Here is a 7504-nt window from a genome sequence, read left to right as displayed (position 1 = left end):
GCCTGGAATTTCAGTTGCTGTGGCTGATTGATAGCTGGATGGGTCTATGTGACCCACCTCCTGTTAACACCTGGACCCTCAGATGGGTGTGGGGTTTTTCCACGAGTGACTCTGCAGTTCTCCATTGGAGAAAAAGTCTGTCCTGAGTGAGCTCAGATGAAGAGGCATGGCAGGGGGCCCTGTGCCGGACAATTGGGGATTCTGCCAACATGTATCTTTCCTTCTTATTTCTGTTCTGGATCCTTTGCTGAAATAAATCTTAGGATAAGTCTCATCATGGAGTCTTGTCAGTCTTCCCAGTGAATCACCAAACGTAAGGAGGTGTGGGCCCTCCAGCCCAGAACAGGAAAGAACAGAGGCCAGTTCCCCTTTATTCTACTGGACGCTGCCCAACCAAGGTCCAGGCCATGCACACTCTCACTCAGCCCAGCACCTTCCAGGTTTGAACGCAGGTGGTGAGGAACAATGGGCAGAATAGTTGCGGGCAAAGCAGGAGCTCCAACCATAATCCTCTTTGGGTGGGTTCCTCTTGGGCTCAGAGCCCCGGAGTCCACCCACCTGGGAAACACTGTGGGAAGCGTGATGCTGGAGCAGAAGGGGTGGGGTGGCTGAAGGTCCTTGGGGGGCAGATTTCAAGGTTCATTGCTTTTTGGAATCTCTGGGATTTCTGAACTCCAGTTAATTTACCAAACTGGAGTCAAAGCCACAAGGACTGCCCTGGACCTCTGTTACTTATTACTGGTTCAGCCAGGCAAGCACTTTGAGTCAAAGTACCCTCTGGCCCTGCAAATCCCACTCCGTGTGTGCAAACCTCTGTTTCACAGTCCAGAGGCACATTGCAGACCCATTTTCTCCTTCTGTCTATCTACCTGTCTATCTTTCATCTGTCTTTTTCTGTATGCATAAACTGAATAGGCACAGTTCAATACATTTTCTCTTTTAATCTATTCATCTATCTATATTTATCTGGTTGTTTACCTATTATCTTTTTACATGTAAAAACTGATGAGCACAATCATAGACTGCTGCTGTTGCTAAGTTGCTTCAGTCACGCCCGACTCTTTGCACCCCTATGGACTGTAGCCCACCAGGCTCCTTTGTTCATGGGATTTTCCAGGCAAGAATCCTGGAGTGGATTGCCATGCCCTCCTCCAGGGGATCTTCCCGACCCAGGGATCGAACCCATGACTCTTATGCCTCCTTCATTGCTAGGTGTGTTCTTTACCACCAGCACCACCGAGGAAGCCCAAACATAGACACAAGTACCAATTAAATTTTTAAAGAGTAAGATAACTGAACAACTATAAATATGCTTGCTAGTCAAAACATCCCAGCATTTATTTTAAATCCAAGTGAAAAAGAGAAAGTTGCTCAGTCATGTTCGACTCTTTGCAACCCCATGGAGTGAATTCTCCAGGCCAGAATACTGGTGTGTGTAGCTATTCCCTTCTCTGGGAGATCTTCCCAACCCAGTGAGTCCTAATCCAGAATAGTGAAAAAATTATTGTAAAAAAGAAAAAGGTAGGACTCCTGCTTCTTGATTACAAAACATACTACAAAACAATAGTCAAGACAGTGTGGTACTCATGTACTAAAAACAGAGACCAATAAAAGAGAAATATGGAGTTCCAGAATTAGACCCATGTGTCTGTGGTCAGCTGATTTTCAACAAGGGTGCCAAGAGCATTCAGTGGGAGAAAGAATGTCTTTTCGGGACTTACCTGGTAGTCCAGTGGCTAAGACTCTGCTGAGATTCTGCGCTGCCAATGCAGGGGGCCCGGGTTCCATTCCTTGGTCAGGGAACTGGATCCCACATGCTTCAGCTAAGAGTTCACTTGCTGCAACTAAAGATCCCACATGCCACAACGAAGGTCAAAGATTCCAACTGTCATGACTAAGATCAGATGCAGCCAAATAAATAAATATTAAAAAGGAGAATGTCTTTTCAATAACTGGAAGAGCCACATGCAAAAGAATGAACTGTGATCTTTACCTTGTGAAAGTGAAAGTGACTCAGCCGTGTCCGACTCTTTGTGATCCCATGGACTATACAGTCCATGGCATTCTCCAGGCTCAAATACTGGAGTGCGTAGCCTTTCCCTTCTCCAGGGGATCTTCCCAACCCAGGGATCGAACCCAGGTCTCCCTTATTGCAGGCAGATTCTTTACCAGCTGAACCATCAGGGAAGCCCAAGAATACTAGAGTGGGTAGCCTGTCCCTTCTCCAGCGGATCTTCCCAACCCAGGAATCGAACTGGGGTCTCCTGCATTGCAGGAGGATTCTTTACCAGCTGAGCTACCAGGGAAGCCTGATCTTTACCTTAGACCTATTCGAAAATTAACTTAAAATGGACCAAAGATTTATATGTAAGAGCAAAAACTACAAAAGGAAACATATAAGAAAACCTTTTCGATGTTGAATTTGGCAATAGTTTCTCAAATATGACACCAAAAGTACAAGCAACAAAGGAAAAAACATCGATAAGCTGCACTTGATCATGATGAACGTGACAGCATCAGAAGAAAAGTGAAAAGACAACCCACGGAGTCAGAGAAGATATTGACAAAGCAACGTATCTGAGAAGAGTCCCGTCTCCAGAATACATGAAGAACTCTAGCAACTCAATAACAAGACAAACAACCCAATTTAAAAACGAGCAGAGGACTTGCATAGATGTTTTCTCAAAGATTATATAAAAATGGCCCACAGGCATATTAAAAGATGAAGCTTAAACTGAAAGGCAACATAATTAAAAAAAGGACAAAATGAATATCATGTGCCTCCAGATGGAAGGCAGTGAGGAGGTAACTTAGGTGTCCATTCTCCCCTCAAAATCTGAAACCTCAGATAAACCCAAATTGCAGGTCATCTCGGTGAAGGTTATGTAGAGCTTTTTATACTAGTCTCTTACAACTCTCTGGCAATAACTGTCATGTTCTTCTATGCCCTTCAAAAATATCATTGTCATTCAAGATGAAGAGAAGGCTAACAAAAGATTTCAGAAGAAAGAAGACCAAACAGACCTTGGCAACTAAATATAACATGCAATCCTGGTGTGGATCCTGGACTGGGAGAAAAATGCTATAAAGACCTCATTGGGGCACTTGGTGATCAGGAATAATATTCTATCAGTGACAAATTTCCTGACTCAGATAACTGCACTGCGGTTACCTAAGAGAATGTCCTTGTTCTTAGGAGATATATGTGGGAATATTTGGCTTCCCTGGGGGCTCAGATGGTAAAGAATCCACCTGCCATGCAGGAGACCCGGGTTCCATCCTGGAGAAGGGAACGGCTACCCACTGCAGTATTCTTGCCTGGAGGATTCCAGGGACAGAGGATCTAGGAGCATGATATCTGAAACCTACTTTTAAATAGATCAGGGAAAAATTATATATTTAGCTAGAAAAAGAGGGATGATGTGGCAAAATTGGGCAAAATGTTAATAACAGGTCTGCACCTGGGTGAAGGTATGTGGGAATTTTGGTACTGTTTTGGCCACTCTTCTGTAAGTGTGCATTTATTTAAAGAGAAAAAGTTAAAATAAGTTAATATGTTATTAAAAAAATAAGTATAAACCTTCCCAGCCGGGAGGGCTGAAAACAGAGCAAACTTCAAACTGGCCCTGACGTTAGTGGAGAGTGCCTGAGACCTGGGGTTTGCCGGGGAGAGAGAAGCACCACTTCCTGGAAGAAGGTGAGAAGGAGGAGAAATCGCTTCTGAGCCCATGGGAGCTTCTAGGAGAATCCAAGAGTTCAGAGGCTTCGCATTGTCCTTAGCCTTAGAGGCCAGGGATGACTTTCCAAGCCTGCTCCTTCCTGCCCAGGTGATCAGAGTTACATTAATTCTAGCCAAGGTGCATGGGTTGAGCACCTACTGTGTGCAGGAGCCACTGAGAGTGAGGAGGTCATCAGGGGAGGAGTGTGTGTGCACACGTGTGTGTATGTGTGTGAGCACAAGCTGTGTGTGTAAGGGACGTGTGTGTGTGTATGTGGTGTGTGTGCACATAGTGTGTGTGTATGCATGTGTGAGTGAGATGTGTGTGTATGTGTGTGTGAGAGGTGTGTGTGTGTCTGTGTGTGTGTGTGAGCACAAGCTGTGTGTGTAAGGGACATGTGTATGTGTGTGTGAGATGTGTGTATATGTGTGTGTGAGATGTGTGTGTATGTGTGTGTGAGGTGTGTGTGTGAGGTGTGTGTGTGAGAGACGTGTGTGTGTGTGTATGTGTGTGCACATGGTGTGTGTATGCATGTGTGTGTGAGATGTGTGTGTATGTGTGTGTGAGGGGTGTGTGTGAGGTGTGTGTGTGTCTGTGTGTATGTGAGGTGTGTGTGTATGCATGTGTGAGGTATGTGTACACATGTGTATGAGATGTGTGTGTGTGCATGTGTGTGTGTGAGCGGTGTGTGTATGTGTGTGTGCATGTGTGTGTATGTGAGGTGTGTGTGTATGCGTGTGTGTGAGGTGGGTGTGTGTGCATGTGTGTATATGAGGTGTGTGTGTGGGGTGTGTGTGAGGTATGTGTGTGTATGCATGTGTGTGAGTTGTGTGTGTGTGTGAGGTGGGTGTGCGTGCATGTGTGTATATGAGATGTGTGTGTGAGGGGTGTGTGTGAGGTATGTGTGTGTGAGTTGTGTGTGTGTGTGAGGTGGGCGTGTGTGTGTGTATATGAGGTGTGTGTGTGAGGGGTGTGTGTGTGAGGTACGTGTGTGTACGTGTGTGTATGTGAGCTGTGCGTGTATGCATGTGTGTGAGGTGGGTGTGCATGCATGTGTGTATATGAGGTGTGTGTGTGAGGTGTGTGTGTGTGTGATGTGTGTGTGTGTGAGGTGGGTGTGCATGCATGTGTGGATATGAGGTGTGTGTGTGAGGTGTGTGTGTGTGCGAGGTGGATATGGACACCCAGCAGAGCTTTGCAGCAGTGCTGTGTGTGGGTTATTATAAATTTGGGGGGTGGGGTGGGCAGGCAACCTCATCCCCTGGAGGAAACCACCTCCCCGTCCATGACCGTTTCAGCACGAGGGAGGCCGGTGAAGCTTCACAATGTCTCCTCTGAGTCAGGCAGCATTTGAAGTATTTCACGTGTGTTAACTCCTAACAACCCCAGGGGGCAAGGTCCACCACTGTCTCCTATTTCCAGATGGGAGTTTGAGTAATCCGACCAAGGCCGCTCCACCGAGGGCAGCTGCTACCAAGACCTGAGGCTCTTGGTCAAAACCAAGGTGGCCTCCCTAGCGCGGGAAGACGCATCTCGCCCCTTTTTGATCCCGTCCTGGGACATGAGTTGAGTTGCCTGCAGGAAGCAGCTCTGAGCAAACACCGAGGACATGCTTCTCACCTCGGGAGACAAGCCAACAGTTTTGCAGTCTGGTGAGTTTGTACACAGAAGGAGACATGGCCCATCCCCACTTGGGCAGCGGGCTTGTTCTTGTCATGGTTTTATTGCTCGGTTATGAATAAACTGCTTACATTGATCCTTGTGAGTTTCACACCAAACTAGAAAAAAAAGAGATGGGATCAGCCACTTGGCATTTTAGGAGTATGTAAAATATTCCGATGTACTAGCTCCAGCTTTCGGGCATTCCCAGGTGGCACTAGTGGTAAAGGACCTGACTGCCAATGCAAGAGATGCAAGAGACACAGGGTCAATCCCTGGTCGGGAAGATTCCCTGGAGGAGGAAATGGCAACCCACTCCAGTAGTCTTGCCTGGAAAATTCCATGAACAGAGGAGTCTGTCAAGATACTGTCCATGGGGCCACAAATAGTCAGACACAACTGATCGACGGAGCACATAAACACAAAATTTCTTAAAAAGTTGCTTTTAAACATATTTTGAGCATCATTTGTGAAGTTGCCCTGTGTGCACTGCCCCAGACCAAGGAAAAGCAAGTTTAAAGGGAGCCTCCTCCTGTCTTCTCCTGGAGAGTCATTTTTAAAGGCCAGTAGTCCTTTGGGAAATGGTCTTAGCCCCTGCTCTTGAGTTATAATTAAGAGTTTTAACCACACAAGGAGCCTGCATCTCAGTTCTTTGTTGATAGGCCACTGTAAAGGAGCACAGTAGCTAAACAGGTTGAATCTGCACCATTTTCTTTTTCAGCACAAATAGCTACTTGTCCTTGGTCAGTGGGCAGGTGACAACACTTTTCAAGCTCTTTAAAAAGAGTATGTTCTGTCTAGTAGCCAGTGAAGGTATCATGTACCCACTTGGCTTCTGGAGAAGGAAGGTGGTCTAGCCCAGTGATCACAAAGGCACATGATCTAACACAGGTGTTCTCAGACTCAGGAACCCTGCAAGAAAACCACCAGTGCTGGGACTTCCTTAGCGGTCCAGTGGTTAAGGCTTCACTCTCCCAAGGCAGGGGGTCAGAGTTTGATCCCTCATCACGAAACTAGAACGCTTATGCTACAACTAAGAGCCAGTGCAGTCAAAAAACAACTACAAAAACAAAATCAAACAACAACAACAAAACCAAAAAAACACCCCACCAATGCTGCCTGATCCCAGACCATTTCAACCAGACCCTGGGGGTGGGTTCCTGGGACCCATGTTCTCAACAAGCTCCTCCATCAACAGAAACTGGAGGATGGATTTGGATCCGAAATGCCCAGAGATGATGAAGTGAAGCAGTGTTGTTGTCTTCTATCACCTAAGTACCAGGAAACACTCCAGGATACCATGAACAGGAGGCCACCGTGGGGAGCAGCTGGGCCTCTCTGATCAGGGCTCATTTTGTTCCCGGTATCATCCCTAGAAAACCTAGTACACCCAACAGATGCTTGTATGCCACCCATCAGGGCTGGCTTCCCATTCCCAGGGAAACCAGAACACAGAATAGGAAGTTAGTACCCTGGGGCCAGAGGGAGAACTGTAACTGAGACAAAAATGTTTTTGGAGGAGGGAGGCTGGGGCTAGGCCGGTGAGTACAGACTGTGTTTTCCAAAGATGGCCCCAGGTCCTCTCCCATCTCTCTCATTCTTCTGCGGTGTGACCTCGCCAGTCTCCCATCAAGAAGTGGGGGGGGGTCTCCTCCTCCATCACCGGGGACCTCGGTTACCTGCGGCAGCAGGGATGCTGTGTGATTCCTAGGCTGCGTCCCAACAGGTCCAAGCTTCTGCCCAGTTCTCTTGGATAGTTCCTTCTCAGTTCTCTTGGCAAGTTCCTTCCCAGGAGAGTCCCGCTCAGATCCCAGCCGCCCCTGGCAGGAAGCCCACGGCACCCACAGAAGTCACTTGCAGGCGCTCCATATGCATTCTCAGCTGAACCCACTCCCAAGTCAGTCCACCGCAGGTGCTAAGAGTGAAGAAGCATCCAGGTAACCCCAGCCCCTCACCACTCAGGTCTTCCCCGCTGGGCCTTCAAACCATGCCCCCGTCCGCCTGTCAAAACTCTTGAGCGCAGAATCCCTGAACATGATACGATGGTTCTTGTTTGATGCCGTTACATGTGGGATGCTCGCGACACGGCAAGGATTACCAAACATCGGGGCAAATCCAGCAGCAGG

The 7504-nt window shown here is 47.5% G+C and overlaps 1 long non-coding RNA gene across 1 annotated transcript; it reads left to right on the top strand.

Moving 5' to 3' along the window:
- The first annotated feature begins 3620 nt into the window (after positions 1-3620).
- LOC122683797 lies at positions 3621-6920 on the top strand. The gene is made up of 3 exons (XR_006337831.1): positions 3621-3697; positions 5142-5371; positions 6577-6920. It is a non-coding gene; the product is annotated as an uncharacterized LOC122683797 (long non-coding RNA).
- Positions 6921-7504: the final 584 nt, after the last annotated feature.

This window comes from Cervus elaphus, chromosome 25 (assembly GCF_910594005.1).
Source record: "Cervus elaphus chromosome 25, mCerEla1.1, whole genome shotgun sequence".
In the NCBI taxonomy this organism is placed as follows: domain Eukaryota; kingdom Metazoa; phylum Chordata; class Mammalia; order Artiodactyla; family Cervidae; genus Cervus; species Cervus elaphus.
This window is presented reverse-complemented; position numbering and strand designations above follow the sequence as displayed.